Source organism: Panthera tigris, chromosome B3 (assembly GCF_018350195.1).
Source record: "Panthera tigris isolate Pti1 chromosome B3, P.tigris_Pti1_mat1.1, whole genome shotgun sequence".
In the NCBI taxonomy this organism is placed as follows: domain Eukaryota; kingdom Metazoa; phylum Chordata; class Mammalia; order Carnivora; family Felidae; genus Panthera; species Panthera tigris.
This window is the reverse complement of record NC_056665.1, coordinates 50,375,371-50,396,289: the sequence shown is the minus strand read 5'-3', so window position 1 is coordinate 50,396,289 and position 20,919 is coordinate 50,375,371. Positions and strand designations below refer to the sequence as shown.

Below are 20,919 nucleotides of genomic sequence, written 5' to 3'. Positions count from 1 at the left end.
AATTGCTATTTTGTAGTTCAAAATTGATGAAAGTTGAAAATATTGACAATTTCATATAGTTTAATTTATATTATTAATTTATTTTCAAATGTTGTAGAAGTACTTGTATGGCTTTTGGACACTCAGCAACCATTAATTTTTCAGATCCCAAGGAGGTTTTTATAGTATAGAATATAATTTGTGACCAGTCAGTCCACTCTATCTGAATACTCTCCATTTTTTTCCTTTAGTTTTTTTTTTTTTCCAAACAAGCTCTATCTCTTTATAGTGATAAAGCTAATTAGTTCTCAAATTTTCAAAAGCATTTAGAATGTTATGTGAATAGAAGCATTTTTTTTTCTGAAGAGTTTCAAAGCCAGTGATCTTTATTTTGTTTTTCTTTTTTTTTTAATTTTTTTAATGTTTATTTATTTTTGAAGGAGAGAGAGACAGAGTGTGAGTGGGGGAGGGGCAGAGAGAGAGAGAGAGAGAGAAAGAGAGGGGGGGAGACACAGGATCCGAAGGAGGCCCCAGGCTCTGAGCTGTCAGCACAGAGCCCGATGCAGGGCTCAAACCCACAAACCACGAGATCATGACCTGACCTGAAGTCAGATGCTCAGCCAACTGAGCCACCCAGGCACCCCAATTTTGTTTTTCTTTTTATTCATATTTTTATTATTTAGAAAACAATATTTAGAAAGAATGGGTTTGTTGCCATTCAGTTATGGGTCCCCCCCTTTTTTTTTGCCTACAGTAGAGATTTATGTGGAAAAAATTTATAGGTATTGGGTTTTTTGTGCCTATCCAGTTCAACATACAATCTGTTTTAGGGATCTTAAGATGCACATATCAAAAACTGAACTGGTGATTTGCTCCCCCTCAAAACCTTCTTCATGTCAACTAATGGCAACTTCATCATTACAACAGAACAGGTCAAAATGCATAGGATCACTGCTGGGTCTTGTTTTCACACTCCACATCCAATCAGTCAGAAATTCCCTTTTGAGTTTACCTTTACTTCCACTTCTCTCACTGTGGCTCAGACTACCATTACCTCTTATCTACAATACTGCATTGACCTCCAAAAAATTCTCCTTGCTTCTCTTCTTTTTCTTTTATTTTCCATTTTCAAAGAGTAGTCAAAATGACACTCTTAAAACATGAGTCAAATCATCTTGCTCTTCTGCTGAAAACTTTACCATGGTTCTCCATTTCCCTCAGAGAGAAAGCCAGAGGGTTTACAAGTGTCTACAAGGCTCTATATGATCTGCCTCCTCCCCCTATAACCACTCCCAATCCTGCCCCATCATCTCTCTGACTTCCTCCCCTCTCTCATTCTGACTCTTCCACTTAACCTTCTGACTTGAACCTGCCAGGTACTTTCCCATTGAGAGAACAACTCAAACATGTATACTGCACATAAGCAGGTGCTCAGTAAATATTTATTGGGTTAAATTGAACTGAAGTTAGCTCACAATTGGTAACCATTATGATAAGATTTAGTACTTGGGATTACCATCCTTCTTTTACTTGAGTTGTATCTCAAAGTATCCACCAATGCACAAGCTCCTTTCCTCTTTCAGTAATGTGGGCTTGGGAGAATTTCCATGGTATATTTTTAAGAGATAAATAAGATTTAGAACAGTGTAAGTGTCTTAATTATTCAAATTATGGATAAGCATAGTGTTTGGAGAATTGACCAATGTAGGAGGGCTTTTCTAATTCTGTGAAATGATGTGGCATAATTGTCCAATTGTCCATGATCAAATCAGAGATTTATAAGGATGTTGTCTCCAGGATACCACCTGCCTAACTTAAATTTAGTAGAGGGGCGCCTGGGTGGCTCAGTCGGTTGGGCGGCCGACTTCGGCTCAGGTCATGATCTCGCGGTCCGTGAGTTCGAGCCCCGCGTCGGGCTCTGTGCTGACAGCTCAGAGCCTGGAGCCTGTTTCAGATTCTATGTCTCCCTCTCTCTGACCCTCCCCTGTTCATGCTCTGTCTCTCCCTGTCTCAAAAATAAATAAAACATTAAAAAAATTAAAAAAAAAATTTAGTAGAGAATGAAAAATATAAATTGTTAGGTAAATGCATAGCTACAAGCTTTAATTTGTGTAATTTATTCACAAACATGATAGTATTGGCAAATAGCCTGAATGGTAAGACCTTTATTCTGATCATAAATTATACCACTGTTTACAAAAATTTACGAATGGTTGTCTATTGTTTTGAGATGACCTTTCATAACAATAAGTAATTTTGTTTTTCAAAGGAATTATACAATGAAACATCCTCTTGGACTCTCTGATGGCCAGTGTAAGAATATATGTTTATTTTTGCCTCTGCTCACGGTACTTCACATAGAACATTAAATTTCTTTATTTATGAAGTCAGTGTTCCCTAAGGACAATATGAGTAATATGCAGAAATGAATTTCTTTTGAAGTTTTTATTGTGTTGACTAACAATTTGTTTATAATAACTATGTTAAGGTGAACAAATTCATTTTTTGAGTAAAAATTTTCATTTGCAGTGTAAAAGATTTTTTTTTAAATACAATCTCTGTTAGGCTCAAGCAAGATTTCTGTACTGAAGTTAGGAATATTACTAGTGACTAAAATATTTGGTAAATAGCTTTTGAATTTGTGAATAAAATTTGCCAGTAAACACATCTAATTTTATATCTTATTATTTTTAGGATAGTTGGTATTTTGTAGGCTTCAAGAAACCTTAAGGATCTAATGATTTTCGAGAAAAGTTAAAATATAGGCATTAATCTTATTTAAGTATATGCCATACATGCTAAGATTTTAAAATTACAGCAACAAAAAGTTGGCATATTGATTTAAATGCATCCCAAATAAGGTTTAAGAGACCTATTTAGGAATTGTGGCTAGAGAAAGTAATGAAATTTGATAAAGCTCAGGTGCTGTAATGCTCTGTATGGTAAGTGAGTGATCAAGTTCTGGTCTTCACTTTGACATATGAAAAGTTTGGAAGTCATCACTCCCCATGTTCACAAGAGAAAAGTTGAACGCAGTAAAAAATAAATGACTATTTTTGGATCCATCAGATTATTTAGTTTACAGGGCACACCACACCTTGAAATCTGTAGGTGCAGGTGAAAACAGAAAATCACAGAAACATTCAGTTTATCTGGGGCAGAAGCCACTGGAGCCATAAACGTATACCCTACCAGTTTCTCCTGGTGAAGATCCAAGAAAAGTCCTCTCTTGTTTCTGAGGGAGAAAGTAACCATTTTGAAGTATAACCAGAGGTAAGAAACACTTGTCAAGGTCACAGCCCAAGGACACAGGCCCATTAAAAGTCTGAGATTGAGTCCTAAGACTACAGAAAACCCTTCCTCCCTGGCACCTTAACACTGCATCAACAGGGCTCCAGTATAACAGCAGTGGATTACAACTGAGAGCTGCAAGATGCAGATGCTGTTTAAGAAGGAGTTATTAGGGAAATGAAATCAACAGAAGAGACAAAAACAGTCACCAGACCAAACAGAAGCCTCTGGCACCTCTAGCAACATTAAACACAGACCAACTCCTATCCAGATTAACAGGAAACATCATTGTATTAGTCTCCTTGGGCTGCCATAACAAAATACCTTAAGAGTGACTTAAACAACAAAAATTTCTTTCTGCACAGTTCTGGAGGCTGGAAAGTCTAAGATGTGAGTGCCAGCACGGTCCATGTTTAGTTTCTGATGAGAGTTATTTTCTTGGCCTGTAGAGGGCTGCCTTATTGCTGTGCCCTCACTTGGTCTTTCCTCTGTGTGTGCACAGAAGTGCAAGTGGAGGGAGAGAGAAACAGGGAAGGGTAGAGGGAGGGGGAGGGGCCGACCGTAAGGGAGGGAGACAGAGACAAAGAGAGATATCTCATAAGGACAGTAAGCCTCAATCCTATCAGATTAAAACATTACCCTATGACCTCATTTAACATTAATTGCCCCCTTAAAGCCCCTATTCCCAAATACAGTCAGATCGGAGGTTAGAGTTTCAACATATAAATTTGGGGTGCGGGGCACAATTTAGTACCTAGCAGTCATGATAAAGGCACATTTATATTATATTCTGTTATCCAATGTGTTATGTCTGATATTCACTAAAATACTTCAAGGCATATTAAAAGGCGAGAAACTTCACAGGCTGAAGAGATAAAGCAAGTATCAAAACCAAACTCAGAGATGACACAGATTTTGGAATTATCAGATAAGGCATTTAAAATAACTATCATTCATATGTCACAGGTTCTAATGAAAAAAAAAAGAAAAAGTACACCTTAATAGATGGGTAATGTAAGCAGATAAATGGGAACTGTAAGAAAGAACCAAAGGAAATGCTAGAAATTAAAAACAGAAATTCAGAATGTCTTGATGGGCTCATCAGTAGAATGGACAAAGTCAAGGCAAGAATCAATGAGCTTGAAGATACGTGAATAGAAACCTACACAACTAAAATATAAAGAGAAAAGCCCAGAACAGAGTATCTAAGAACTAAGGACAAGAGACCAACTATAACAAAAGATGTTCCCATTGCTCTTATGAGTTAGGAAATTCCAAAGGTTTTGGGAGCTGTGAGCCAGAAAACATGGACAAGAGCCAAAATATATAAATCACAACATCATAAAAAATATACGGATTGAGGAGGAAGAAACAAAACTGTCTTTGTTTGCAGATTACAAGATGTAACAAAGAACGTCGTACGACTAACAAAACAAAGCATCTTTGAACTAAGTAACAATTATTGGCAATATCACAGGATATAAGGCTGATATACAAAAGCCAATTGCTTTTCTATATGTCAGCAATGAAAAGTTGCATGTGTAAGTCAAAAATATACTATTTTTATTAGCACCAAAAAAATGGACATACTTAACTATAAATCCAACAAAATATGTGAAGGGTCTATATGTAGAAAAAACTCAAAATTCTGATGAAAGAAATCAAAGAAGATCTAAGTAAATGAATAGATTTTTATTTTCAGGTATTGGAAATGTCAGTTTTTCCCAACTTGATCTATGGATTCAGCACAATCCCAATCAAAATCCCAACAAGCTATTTTGTGGATATTTACAAATTAATATTTAAGTTTTTACAGAAAGGCAAAAGGCCCAGAATAGCCAACAGAAGACTGAGGAAGAATGAAGTTGGCAGACTGATGTTACCTGACTTTAATACTTACTTATCCCAAGACTACACTGCAGTAATCAAGACAGTGTAGTTTCAGGATAACAATAGACACAAAGATCAACAGAAGACCATATGTCAGAAAATTAGATGACCTTGAGTTTGGTGATGGTTTTTTAGATACAGCACCAAAAGCACAATCCATGAAAGAAAAATATTGGTAAGTTGAATATTATTATAATTCAGATATTCTGCTCTGTGAAAAGACACTACTAACAAATTAAACTAATAAGTCATGGACTATGATAAAATATTTTAAGACATACATCTTATGAAGAAGTTATATCCAAAACATACAAAGAATTTCTAAAACTCAAAAAACAAAACAAACCAAAAAACAACCCAATTAAACATCTAAAAGATCTCAGTAAACATCTCACCAAAGAAGATATACAGATAGCAAGTAAGCATAGAAAAAGACTATCAACATCACTCCTCACTAGTGAATATAAATTAAAACAGCAACAGATATCACTAAGCACCTATTAAAATGGCTAAATTCCCCAAACTGACAATATCAAATGCTAGTAAGGTTGCAAACAGGAACTCTCATCCATTGCCAGTAGGAATGCAAAAATGATACAGCTACTTCAGAAGACAGGCCGTTTCAGGGGCACCTGGTTGAGTGTCTGACTTTGGCCCAGGTCATGTTCTCACACCTCATGAGTTTGAGCCCCACATCAGGTTTTGTGCTGATAGCTTGGAGCCTGGAGCCTGCTTCAAATTCTGTCTCATTCTCTCTGCCCCCCACCTGCTTGTGCGCGCTCTCTCTCTCTCTCTCTCTCTCAAATATAAATAAACATTAAAAAAAAGACAGGCAGTTTCTTACAAAGCTAAACATAGTGTTATCATATAACCCAGTTATTGTGCTCCTAGGTACTTCTCCAACTGAATTGAAAACTTATGTCCACACAAAAACCTACAGGCAAATGTTTACAGCAGCTTTATGAATAATCAGCAAAAATTGGCAACAATCAAGATATCCTTCAATTTGATGAATGTATAAAGAAATTCTGCTATATTCCTATGATAAAATATTACTTACCAATAAAAATTGGTAAGCTATCAAGCCATGAAAAGATATGGATAAACTTTTAATGCAATTCTAAGTGAAATAAGCTAATTTTAACAGTTTATATACTGTAAGATCACAATTATATTGCATTCTGAAAAACTATAGAAAAAAAGATCAGTGGTTGCCAGGAGTTCAGGAAGAGACAGAGTCGGGATAAGTAGGTGAAGTTAGTTGGTGTTTGTTTGTTTGTTTGTTTGTTTGTTTGTTTTTAAACCACAGTACTATTCATGTGTGATGCTGTAATGATGGAGTTGTGAGATTATAGATCTGTCAAAACCTATAGACCTTTATAACACCAAGAGTGCACTTTAATATATAGGCAAATTATTTTTATTAACAAATCATTTAGAAGATCATGGGATTTCAGGAAGCAATGTAGACTGTGACAAAAGAATAGAAATTTACCATAATTGTATGAAACAGTCTCTCTGATAGGGATTGGAAAAAGGTGCTAATACAAGTAAATTTGGAAATTAGTGGATTCTAACACCAAAGACACAAGGAAAAATACATAAGCACTGGACTCTCATCAATAAAGTTTCTTTTTTCCCCATCAAATTCACGTTAAGAATTTGTGCAGTCCAAGTTCTTAAAAGGTTTGAGAAATCACTGTTCTTTAATGAGCATTGAAAGCATAAGCTAAGATTAATGTTAATATATTGTTTAATGTTAATATCTTTAACAAAGATAGGGTTCCTGTAAGGTGCAAAGACATTAAGAATGTCTGAGTCTGGGGGCGCCTGGGTGACTCTGTCTGTTAAGCAATATGATATTTCTGTATCTGTATATTGGAATTGAATGATATGTGAATGAATTATAAGGGAGAGAAGCCAAGTTTCTCACTGGTGGATTGGCAACTTATAGATTACTGAGGACAGGAGGCTAGAATGATCCGTATGGTAATGGATAAGAGTTGGAGACATTAGTAAGCATTCATGTGTAGGCAATTATGTATGGAAACATTGTAGATCTGTGTATATACATATATTTGCTCTGTCAGCTGACAGGGCCTAAAAACAGAAAAGACAGCCTAGCACTAATTAGTACATCTAACACCCAATCTTGATTTATTCTTTTTTCTTTTTAACGTTTTATTTTATTTTTGAGAGAGATTGAGAGAGAGTGTGAACGGGGTGGGGGGGGGGGGGGGAGAGAGAAGGAGACACAGAATCTGAAGCAGGCTTCAGGGTAGGAGCTGTCAGCACAGAAACCTGACAAGGGCTTGAACCCACCAGCTGTGAGATCGTGATCTGAGCCAAGCTTAACTGACTGAGCCACTCAGGCGCTCCCAATCTTGATTTCTAATGCCATTCAATACTTGATATTTTCTAATACCAAAGCTCCTTGGAGACATAGGTGTTTCTAGAACTAGAGAAGGAAACATTCAAGATGAGTTTGAAGTTCATCTTTATATTCTAGAAAGTAAGGGAGTGCTTGAAGATACACATACAAAGAGACAAAAAATTAGCAAACCCAAACCCACATTGATGGGGGAATGGCAGAGGGGCATGGGAGCCAACTGAAAGATCTCCTAAATGGGCAAAGCTAGAAAAAATTGACAACAAAATATAGTATTATTTGATTATAACTCAAAGTATAAAGAAAATATCTATGAGTTTATACTGATATAAGTAAATAATTGAATAAATTAAATGGGGAGAAAAAAAGAAAAATCTCTAATGCAGAAATTTTATAAATAATTTATGAAGATGTTCCACCCTAAAGGAGAGGCAGTGTGATTATTCCTTAAGTATGGCTGTGCATAGTAGTCACATTCTTACTAAGAATACTTAAAAAGTGAGAGGTAAGTAACCTTACAGTAAACTAATAAACATTATTTGAGCCAAATGATCAAGTTCAACATCACCAGTCATAAATCAGATTGATAGTATGTATGTACCTCTGATATGCTATGATGAAATTGACATTGTACCTCTGATTTTTCTCTCAAAACCCATAACTCTAGTCTAATCGTGAGAAAAACATCAGACAAATTACATACGAGAACTGTTTGTATGATCTCAATTTTCTAAATCTAAAGCTGTTCTAAAATAAAAGTTAGTTAAAACTTGACTACATTTAAAAATGCCTCATATAATCCACATCCTTATAATCCTTTATTATTTAATGTTTATTTTTCACTCTGTTCTGCACTGTATTATAGTGATAATTATAACGCTTCCAAATTAAATAGGTATAATTATCCAGTGAAAATTTTCATGAATAAAGCCTTTTCTATTATGAGGACTATTTCTTTAAGGTATTTCCTTAGAAATGAAATTATCGGGGTGCCTGGGTGGCTCAGTCGGTTAAGCAGCAGACTTCAGCTCAGGTCATGATCTCGCGGTCGTGAGTTCGAGCCCCGTGTCGGGCTCTGTGCTGACAGCTCAGAGCCTGGACCCTGTTTCGGATTCTGTGTCTCCCTCTCTCTGACCCTCCCCTGTTCATGCTCTGTCTCTCCCTGTCTCAAAAATAAATAAAACGTTAAAAAAATAAAAAAAAAATGAAATTATCAAGTCAATAGGTAATGTCTTTGTCTTTTGAAAGATAGTTTGTAGAAGATTTAGGCATGATAAGATTTAAATCTTAGAAGAAGTAATTGAATATTCATAAATTGATAAAATAAAAAAAGCATTTTGTATAAACTATATTTTAGAATGCTTCTATAAACATAATTAAAATATATCCTAGCATAACTAAGCAGTATATCTAACTAATAATACATATAATCCCTTGTAGATGAGTTTTGTATTCTCCAGCTGTCTGTGAGATTAGAATGTGTACAGACAGCTGAAGAATGAATACTGCTTTTTGTGTTCCTTAGGAGTTTCTTAGGAGTTATAGATGAGAAGGATTTACCCATCTCTGGATTTATTATATTATTATTAATATTTCCACTAGTTTTATGCTGAATAACAGTATGAATATTGTTTTGCAATATTCAATATTATTATTATTACAAGAGTACTTTGGATGCTGAAGTAGACATACATTTGTCCCCTAAGCAATACAGCATACTAGTTGCTTATTCAATTTCTACTCAGTCCTGTTCAGGGTAGCTGAATATTTTTCAGCAGAGGTACTCAGCTGAAAAATATTCATGTTTCCCAGCCTCCCTAAAGATGAAAGGGGTTTGTCCTGGGGATTTCTAAGGAAGTCACTTTCCTAATGCAGACACTACTCTTTATTCCTTCTTCTTTCTTTGCTATGCCTGGAACATGAATGTGAAACAGCTGTTTTGCATAATGGCCATGAGCATAAAAGCTATACCCTAAGCACAGTGAGTGAAACACTGAAAGTACCCAGGACTGTAGTGACATCCTTAAACATTCTACCAGTCCTAAACTGCCTCCCTCTTACCTTCTTGTTAAATAAGAATGATAAACTTTATTTGGGAAAGTTGAAAAGTTAATTTGTTTGGTCTTTGTTACATGTAATTACTTAAAAACTGTGAAAATTACTAGTGGAGTTCAGCCTCCTCATTTTGTAGAGAAAGTACCTAACCCTTACTCCCCTCTTTCACTTTGTAACACCTTATCCAACATTATTCTTCATGTTGTCTAAAATCAGCTGAAATATTTACCGCCTGTAAACAATATATATATATAATATAAATGTATACAATAAATAAATATAATATAAATTATAAATATATATTTACTGTCTGTCTTCCATACTAAAATGTAAGTTCTATGATGTTAAGGATTTGATCTTTCTTGTTCATTGCTATATCCCTAGCAGCTAGAACAATGTTTCTTATAACAGAGACATTCAGTGTTCCCTGAAGAAATGAATGAATCAGTGAGACCTCAGAGGTGTTCTGTGATTAGATCAAGAAGATGATTAAAATAGGAATTAAAATTCAATCTCCTCATAACCAGCTCAGTAATCCCTTATTATATTACTTGGTGCTGTGAGGCTCTTTTAAGTCATTGGATAGCAATGATAATTCTATACACAAAAACACAAATTTAAATAGCAACATATTACAATTCATTTGAATCTATTCTTCATGTCATCAAATTCTTGTAACATTTCTTCAGCCTTGTCCCTCATATAATGCTAGTTTTGCCACTTTTCCTGGGTTGCCTTGACTAGAAGTTCTAGTCAAGGGCTCTAGTTAAAGGGCTGTATACACAGATCTCTTTCTTGGAAAATCACAAAGCATATTAGCATATTAAAGATTCCTATATGTACTATAATTTAAAAGTCCCTTTAACTTTACCTTAACACTTTCCATGTGTATTTTCTTTCATAATGCCCTGCCTATCTTCATTTTGTGGCTAACCTCTACTAAAACTTTGAGGGAATTAATGTTACACTTTAAAAAACTATGGGTCTTGACCACTGTAGTTGTAGTTGGGTATTTTATGTCCTTCAATTGCTTATGATAAAAACTTTGATGAGGGGCACTTGGGTGGCTCAGTTGGTTAAGTATATGACTTTGGCTTAGGTCATGATCTCATGGTTCCTGAGTTCAAGCCCCGTGTTGGTCTCTGTAGTGACAGCTCAGAGCCTAGAGACTGCTTCAGATTCTGTGTCTCCCCTCAGTCTGCCCCTCTCCTGCTCATGCACTGTCTCTGTCTCTTTCTCTCTCTCAAAAATAAATAAACATTAAACAAATTTTAAAAAGAGGGCACCTGGGTGGCTCAGTTGGTTAAATGTCTGACTTCAGCTCAGCCTCAGGTCATGATCTCACAGTTCGTCAATTCAAGCCTCGTGTCAGGCTCTGTGCTGACAGCTCAGAGCCTATAGCCTGCTCCAAATTCTGTGTCTCCCTCTCTTGCTGCCCCTCCCCTGCTCATGTTCTGTCTCTCTTTCTCTCTCAAAAATAAACATTAAAAAAATTTTTTTAAACTTTGATGTGCATTGGTATCTGAGGATAAAGAAATCTTATTCCTTACAAGTGTTTTCTTATTGGGCTAACTCTCCCAGCTATTTGACTCATGCTGGTCAGTTCAATGCAAGAACTTCTGGATCACTTTCTCCTTCTAGTAGAAACAGTACTAAAAATACAGCCTATTTTCCTTTTACACAAAGATTGTGACCACGACTACCACCACCACATCATCACCATCACCATCACCATCATCATTATCATCACCATCATCATCACCATCATCACCATCACCACCATCATCATCATCACCATCACCATCATCACCATCACCACCATCATCATCGTCATCACCACCATCACCATCACCACCATCACCATCATCATCACCACCGTCGCCATCATCATCACCACCATCACCATCATCATCACCACCATCACCATCATCACCATCACCATCACCACCATCATCATCATCGCTACCATCACCATCACCACCATCATCATCACCACCATCACCATCATCACCATCACCACCACCATCATCATCATCACCACCATCACCATCATCATCACCATCATCACCACCATCATCCTCATCATCATTTTTGAGTATTAAAGTTGGAATTACACTAGTATTTTTAAGCCAATAGTATTTTTAAACTAGTATTATTTAAACAAATGAACATATTTGTCTTTTAAACAGGGTTCTAATAAAATTATTTTAAATGATCAGGGTGAAATTTAAGGTTATAAAGTACAATTTTTCTTGACTTCAGTGATTCTAAAAGTCGATTTAAATTCTTGCCCACAGACACAAATACCCATATACTCAGACACACACACTTCCCCCCACCCATGCCAACAGCTGTATGTATTCTTTAAAAAAAAATCAAACTTTTCCCTAATTGGTTTGCTACATCACAGCCTAAAAAAGGAAGTCACTATGGCTTCTTCTTATTCCCTTGTAAATGAGAAAAGATTTAAAAGGCATCAGCTTATTGAGGGAGCAGACTGTTGACTAGGCCATTTTAAAGTTTACAGGTCTTAAGAAGTAGGTAGTCAATATGTTTTAAAAGAACATAGAGGCATTTTTTTTGGCCAGCCAATAATGACTTAGAGAATATTATATATATATAAGTGATGAATCATTAAATTCTACTCCTGAAACCAATATTACCTATTATACTATATTTTAAGTAACTAGAATTTAAATACTTTTCTGAAACAAAAATAAAATAAATAGAATCAAATAATAAGACTCAGCATTTCTCATGTATATATATGTACACACACACACACACACACACACACATATATCACTTCTATACTATCATGAAGGAAAAAATAAAAAATAAAGAAAACCTTATCCTTCATCTTCATAAAATCCTAGATGCACCCTACCTTGCTCTCTGTACTAGTCTGCAAACTGCCTTCCATTCTATATTATTTAGGAAGTTGTGTGTATGCTGTAACATCATATAGAGTGAAAGAAGAAAAATGATACAATTTATATAACTTTGTTTCAAACAAATAAATACATTTCTACTGTCTGGAAAAAAATAATATTGTTGATCTTTAAATTAGCAGTTAAATGAGAATCTCCAGAGATTTATTTTCAAGGATATTGTTAAAAGGATCTGATTTAATCAGACATATTTGAGCTTTAATCCGCCACTTTCCCAAATTCAAAATGGTGAGTTATGTTAGGACTTTCTTCTTGGCTTTTCTTTGTTCTGGTGATTCTGCTCAGAAACCATGGCTTTAAATACCACCAGATTACTCCTAAGTGCACATCTCCATTCTTAACCTCTGTTGAGCTCCAGACTTATATATATAAGTGCTTCCTTGTACATTTGTCTCTCTTTGGAAATATAATGGACATATCAAGCTTAAGATTTTCTAAATAGAAATCTTCTATATGCTGCCACAACACTGTTTTCCCTTGTTTTCATTATTTCAGAAATGCCCAAACTCAGTTGCTCAGAACCACAACCAATTAAAAATTTCCCTTTCTTCTTATATCCCATTTCCAATCAATTACTAAGTCCTATGAGTGCTTCTTCCAAAATATATTCAAACCTGACAACTTGAAACCACTTGTACTTATAAACCGTGATCTAAGCCACTTTTACTTCTCTTTCGTTCTGTTGCTTGTTGCCCTTCTTACGGGTCCCCTCAGTCCATTCTTGTCCTCTTGTGGTCCCTTCTTCATATTACCAAAGTACTCTTTCCAAAGAGTAAGTCCTATTGTGTCATTCTGCTCTTTAGTGGCTTCACAGGTCAATGAGAAGACTGTCCAAGTCCTTACCATGGCCAGCAAGTCCCTACATAATCTGGTTCTTGCTTACCTCTCTCACCCTTTCTCCTATCCTAATGTAATTACTGACTACATTTCTGCAGCCTTATTTTTTTGTTTTTTGGTTTTTTTTTTTCTTTTTTGGTTCCTTAAACACACCATGCTCATTTCCTCTTGGGACCTTTGTGCTTGTTATTTCTTCTGACTCTAATACTCTTCTCACGTACAGTCTCATGGTCATCACTGAAGACTCAAATCACTGGCGCTTCTCAGAGAGGTTTCCTCTGATCACATTAACTCCAGTAGGATCCTGTCCACACAAATCCCTTTATTCTGTTGCAATACTGTATCTACTTATACACATGATCAGTATCTATGTCCATTTGAATATATCTTTGAGGTCAAGGAATTTGATGATTGTGTATCCCTAGGGCCTAACAGAGAGCCTCTCCTAACAAGTGCTCTATAAGAACTTGTTGACTGTGAATAAATATAGATTGTTTCACTTAATTCTCATCTTTCTCTAATCTCTTCCTTAAAATCACTTTCTTTCCAAATTAGACTTCTAGAAACACTGACTTCTTGTGTTCAAGAGCACAATAGCTTCCTCAAAGAATAAACTTCCACATTCCTCTTCCTGAATTTCAAGATACTAACTTCCTTAACCCACTTTTCTGGAACTTTTAGTCACTCTTCCCCAAAAATGAACCTTGGCAGTAACACTAATTCCCCTGTCCCTGAGAAATCTCCAGTCTCTCATCTTTGCCATCCCCCTCTCATTCGGGATTCTCACCCAATTCCACATGGTTCAATTTTCCTTCTTTCACTAAGCACTACTCCAACCTATAGAAAGCTCTTCCTTTTCTGCCATTTGTAACTTATTTTTTATATTGTCATGATGTTTCTAGAATAGGATATCCTTATCCTATTTTATATATGTGTGGGTAATCCCCTGAAAGTAAAGACTGAATCTGAATATTAAAATGTACCCTTAATCTCCTAGCTCAATGTTCCACAGATAGTACATCTATTTGATTCTAGTTTCAATAGAGATAGTAACAAAATTATTTATTTGCTGTAAACACTTATTTACTGTAAAAAAATACACATATAGAAAAGCACAGTGATGAACAAAAGGCAACTGACATTTAATCTCATTGTCAGGAAAACAATGGAGTATAATGGTGAAGATTGTGGATAACTGGAGTCACATAATTCACCTGAGGACAGCCACAGCACATGTCCAGGGGCCTATTACTGTATAAATATGGAGGCCCAGTGTTCGCTGAACTTCCATTTTATTTTTTTTCAAGAAGAACCAGAAATGCAAATGTATAGCTTTTATCTGAAATCACACATTTTAAAATGTTTAACATATCTGAGGCCCAAATTTGCAATCTTCATTTTGTACTTCTGCAATGCTGACTCAGAGAATATCCAATGTTATTAATTAGCTGAATTCCAGGAGTCCACAATTTATTTTGCCCACTTTATCTTCATTTTTATTTTTACTTAGAAACTATTCCTCTTGTGTCTCCTCTCCCACACTATTCTTAACAATTTACCAAAGTTTAAAAAAAATATTTAATATGTGTTTTTTGATGATGAAGATAGAAAAATTAGAAAATACTGGAAAGTATAAATAAAAATGTAAGAATAATTCTACATATTGCTATCTTTTTATTCATTTTCTTTTTATATTTAGTCTATGGCACATTTAATTAACATAGAAAAGTCACTAGATTTATTTTTCATGAAAGAAATTCTCCGTGAAATTAAATACTCTTGATAAACATTATTTAAATGTCTGCATAGATTTCTATTGTGTGGACATACCATAATTATTTAATTAATAATTATTTTGATTTATGTATTTATAAGTAATTAATTATGATTCATTTCCGTATAGAGCTACATCTCTATCATTGGACAATTAGGTTGTTTCCAGTTTTTTTCCCCATGAGTAACTTTGCAATGAACATTTTTGTACATAAACTGTATTTTCAATTATTTTATTAGAAGCGAAGTTAATAGATCCCAATATATGAATATTTTTGAGGTCAAATTTATTTCCAAAAACATTTTGCCAATTTACAATGCTGCTGGCGATGAGGGTATATATTTTACTATATCCAGAATATTTGGATAATCTCATTTAAAAAAAAAAGAAAAAGGTAACTGATGATTCTATGTCTCTATAATCTCCTCCGGTCTTCTCTTTGCTACTGACTTATTTTAGCAGATGACCTTTATTCCTATTTAAAATGAAAATTGAGGATTCTTATCTCTCTCTCTACAGTTACCCATACTCATTCTTATTCCTTTCTACTTGCCTCAATAAAAAATTACCTTTTGTTTTCAGCTAATACTTCCACTTATACTTTAGCACTCATGTTTTTCCATGTCCTCCAACACTGTGCTTGATTTCAAGGCCACACCTCTGCCTTCAGTGTTTTCAATATCTTCCTCTCTTAGGTTCTTTCCTCACAGCTTATAACAGTATTTGAATTTATTTTATTAAAAAAGCCTTTTGTCATACTCGTTTTCCCTTCTAGTTGCACTCTTATTTTCTTTTCTTTTACAGCCAAGTTTCTTTGAGTGGTTTTAACTCCCCACCTTTTTTTCCACTTCTAAGACTTTCCTGAACATGGATGTCCCTACTTTTCTGGAACAAATTTTGCTCAGATCACCAGGGACCTACTGTATGTAAATGCCATCTAGGTGTACTTTTCTAGAGATAGGAGACAGACAGATCTAAGGAAGTCACAGCCGAATTTCAACCTCAACAGGATTACCAGTGTGGCCAAGGATTGATAGAAATGGGAGAGAAAGAAGACTGATATAGTCAGAAAGTGCACTGAAGAAAGTAATAATAACGACGTAACATGAGTAGTTTGAGGCAGCAGAAACCAAAAGTAGTAGCAGGAAAACTAATCAGGGAGAGAAGAGACCACTGCAATCACAGGTAGGGGACCAGAAAATAGCTGAGATTAACAAATCTGATGTATTTATTCATTTAGTTATTTAATTAACTCATGTCAAACACTTCCTACACATTAAGCACAGGGAATATAGCATTTTAAGGGGTAGATAATTCATTGTCAATATCAGTAGAAGCAAGAAATTTGTAGTTTGCAAAAACTGCAGAAACAGTTTGATCAGGAGTCTTCAAGGGGACTTAGGGGACAAAGATGCCTAGTGACTGGGGCATAAATGGATCCCAGTATCATCAACAACAGAAAAGGCAACTGAAACTCATTTTGGAATAATATAAAGCATGGAGGAAGGAAATAATGATGTTAAAAGGAATAAGGAATTATAAGAAAGACAAGGAAAATCAGAATCACTAGATGTTTCAAAGGTGGTAGTGATGAGGCTGGAATGCTGGGACATTTATTCTAATAAAAGTTCCTTTGGAAAGCCAATGGAAATCACAGTCAATCTGAAGTTTTATTCTGTTTTAAATAAAGACTAGATAATGCCAATACAATCATTTGTTTGCTTTAGAAGTATTCTCTAATACAGGGGATAAAGTCTTCATAAAATATTCAAATAAGTTATGTAGGTATATAGATATTAGTTTCCATTTTGGAACTGTAAAGCTAATGCAGACTGCATGACATCAGATCCATTCAGATTTCAAGATTTCTTTGACCCCAACAGATGTAACACATTAGAATATCCTAGTGTAAATAAAAGGGTCCAGACATATTGTTCTACATCAAAAGATTTCTTGATGGAGCCTATCGAAATAAATCAGAAGCAGATCCATCAAATGTCACATGAAATATTTCAGAGTATAATCTCTCAAGAGAAAATAATTTCCATTCTAATTAAGCTTCCTGAATTTGAAATCCAGCCAGAACAAGACAAATCCGATCAGAGTCTTCTTCATTAACTTAAGATCCTAATGATATGTCCCTGTGAAACTGGATGGCTGCAAGGCTGACCAGATAATTTTCCTTTCTTCAGTCCCATTGCCCCCAGCTAAATCAATAGAGTGGCAATTCCCACCAATCTCCAAGCTATCCACAATGGTCAGACCAGGTACACTGGTGTCCAGTAACTTTGTTCCGTAATCTGAGAGCAGGCTTAGGGAATCAGGCAGTAGGCATGATCTGGTATTGGGAAACTCTCTCTGAGAACTGCTTTGGTGGTTGGGGGTAGTGAAAAAAGTTAGATAATGCAGTTTCAGTCTGAGATAGGGAATGCTTAGTATTTAGACCTTGGGAGCACGTAAGTAAGGAAAGATAATGTGAAGTAGAAATGACCTTGAGCAGTGACATAAAAGGTCAAAACAATCTTTGAACCTCAGTGGGTCCTTAACATGAATATCCACATACCTAATAATTCTTAATGGGTTGGCTAACAGATTGACTGGTTTACTTGCCAAATGCCACCCTTACAATTATTATTTTAAATCTTACAGGTTCAATAAGAAGCCCTTTGTCTTGGGGAAACTGAATTTTCCTGCTGAGATGGTAGACCATACTTGGTTCTGTTTCCAGTTCGAAATAGTGCCATATTTATCAAACAACACTTTTAAGTATCATTTGAGAAATTTATGGGATCTTCAGTCTTCTTATTTGTAAATGATGTAGTATTTAATATATCCAAATGAATTTATACAAATAAATGCACATTATAAAGCATAATAATTTGGAATACAAATATAATGGGAAATCTCATTTTAATTTTTATCCATATGAACTGTCCTGTTGCAATGCATAAATGCAAGAATATATCTTCATGTAAATATTTTCAATAAAAAATGAGCAAAACCATCCTTTCAGTGTTTGCTGGATTAACTCTAAATTATTTTGTTTGCCGTCAGGTCATTAGGGATATTACCACATTACTTTAACAAAGTAACATTCGATTTTGCAGAATTTAAAATGTATTCATAAAATACATTATTCTAAGGTTTATAGAAGAATCTTAAATTCTTGAAATCTGAGGTTCTTGTTCTTTTTTGTTTGTCTGTTTGTTTACTTATTTATTCTGTGTGAGAGAGAGACAGAGAGGGAGAGGAAGCAGAGCTGGGGAGGGGCAGAAAGGGAGAGAGAGAAAGGATCCCAAGCAGGCTCTGCACTGTCAGCACAGAGCCTGACTTGGAGCTTGAAATCACAAACTGTGAGATCATGACTTGAGCCAAAATCAGGAGTCAGACGCTTAACTGACTTAGCCACCCAGATGCTGCTCTCAGGTTCTTAAAGCAAATGTTCTTCTCACATACCTCAAGTTATATCAATGAGAAGAGACCCTATATTTTCATGGTTCTGAGCATAAATTTTGAATTAATCAGTTTGCTGGGTTTATGCTCTAGTTTTACTACTCGTTAACTACACAATACTGAACCTTTATGATGCCTCGTTTTGTTCATGTGAAGACTAGTTATAAGAGTAATTACAACCTATAAGTGTGGTGAGGATTAATGAAATTAGGAAATCGTTAAAACAGTAACCTACAGGGGTGCCTGAGTGTAAGGGTTAAATTGTAGTGTAGGGCTAATGCTTAACTTGAAAAATAACAGCTTTGTGTTGACACTGAAGGTTAAGAGATAACAGCCTTGCTTTGCTCTTGTAAACTATGCCTCATACTCTTGTAAATTAGGCTTCACCAATTAAGGAAACAAAAGTTCAAAGAAAAGAGCATCAGAGGCAGGGTCAAGGAGATCCACTGGTTGCAACTTAGAGGCAGAAAGTCTAAAGTAAACACCTCATTAGGCAACTGTTTCTAACTCATCTGGAACCTGTTTCTTTGTTCTGTTCCCAGGTGATGATAAAACGATGTGATCGGTTATAAAAACTCTGTACCCCGGCTGTTCGGGGCTGCACTCTTATCAAGAGTGTTGGTCCCGATCGGTGGGCCTTGCCTCTCATTGTAATAAACTTTGTTGTGACTGTCACTGGTGCCCGTAGCATTCTGTTTCAGGAGTCGTGTGGATGCAACATGAGTAGTTCAGTCGGTTAAGTGTCCGAATCTTGATTTCAGCTCAGGTCACGAAATTGAGGCCAGTGTTGTAGGACCCTGTGCTAGACCTGGATTGCTAAGATTTTCTCTTCCTGTTTCTCTGCCCCTCCCCTGCTCTTGTGCACACAGACGCCTGTGAATGGCTCTCAAAAAAACAAAATAAAAACGAAGCAAGACAAAAAGAAAACAGTAACTTACATAGTAAGTGTTAGATAGTATCATAAAAATCTCTCTAGAGTAAATAGGTATTGCAAGGGGCTTGGAAGTGAGGTATGCCTGGAGTGGAAATCATAAGAGAAATGATTCATATGTGTTGGGCAATGAGTGTATGACACATGAAACTGTCTGCTTCAGGGTAGAGATATTAAAAATAGAGTGTGTGCTGCTACCCTTGACACATTAAGCAGATTGAAATTGCACATAATATAATACATGTAAGTGATGAGGGAGCATAAGGCGAGCTGACAGGCTCCCAACCCCCCCAGGTGGGATTTGTGTGCTATTCCTCAGGCACTCCTGGCTGCCCAAGAACAAAGGAAAGGGGAAAAACAAATGGTTAACTGATAGAGATCATGGTCCTGCAGGACCCGAGTCTCCATCTATTTACAAATATGTTAGTAAATCCCAAGAAAAGGGCGATCTTATCAATAGCCTAATCTCCAGCAACCTATAGACTTCGTTTCCTGGAGCCCCAACATCACCCATAGTGATGTGGGAAACACAGGCAGAAGGAAATGGCAGATAGAACTAAATTTCCTTACGACCTGCAGCCCGTGGACAAAAACTTGAGGCTGGCAGAGTAAAACATTTATCCTGAATTTCCCTACTCTCTTAATGCTAATGTGTTGCTAGAGGGAAAACAACCTTCTCTTGACAATAACTAGGCCTCCAGTATCCAATGAGTCTTCTTTAGCATATGAAAATCCCATTGGAAAGTTCCCCTGGACTTTACCTCCCCTAACTCCTTAGTATTTAACCAGTCTCTCCTGGTCCCAGGGCAGCTCTTTTTGTTGGGTCCTGTCCCCATGCTTTATAATAAGATCACCTTTTTGCATCAAAGACATCTTCAAGAATTCTCTCTTGGCTGTTGGCTCCGGACCCTGTGAACCTCACTATCACCCCAAAAACCTCATCCGTAAGTATCCACTGTCCCAATTTATTGCTAAAGTGAAGTGTTCAGAGGCTGAGAGAACCCTGGGAGACCATCGAAAGTCTCCATAACGGAGTTATATAAATAGCCCTATGCCTACTCCAGGTCTGTCAATCCAACACAGACTATTTACATTGCTGCATCTGAAATTCCACAGATTTCTGATGTTCAACATTCACTTTAACAAACATCCATGTAGGTGGCATCTGATGATCCTTCTGACAAGTAGTCTCCATTCTTCTAGCAATGACCTCCTCCCTTCTGCTTGGCATGTAGCCGGACTAGTGAATCAAGGTGTCCCATTCTTCTTTAGCCAAGAGATCAGCCAGGACTTCTTGGAGTAGCTTTATCAAATTTGAAGTGGGGTTCATGAGCAAACAGCTAAGAAAGAATTCTTGAGATATTTTTGG

General features: G+C 36.0%; 1 long non-coding RNA gene across 3 annotated transcripts in view; it reads left to right on the top strand.

The window, feature by feature from the left end:
* Positions 1-17,994, top strand: part of LOC122239224 — a 44,928-nt gene extending 26,934 nt beyond the window's left edge. For all 3 annotated transcript variants that reach the window (XR_006218178.1, XR_006218179.1, XR_006218177.1), the window contains one exon: positions 17,816-17,994. This is a non-coding gene — a long non-coding RNA (uncharacterized LOC122239224). The remainder of the gene's footprint in view (positions 1-17,815) is intronic.
* Positions 17,995-20,919: the final 2,925 nt, after the last annotated feature.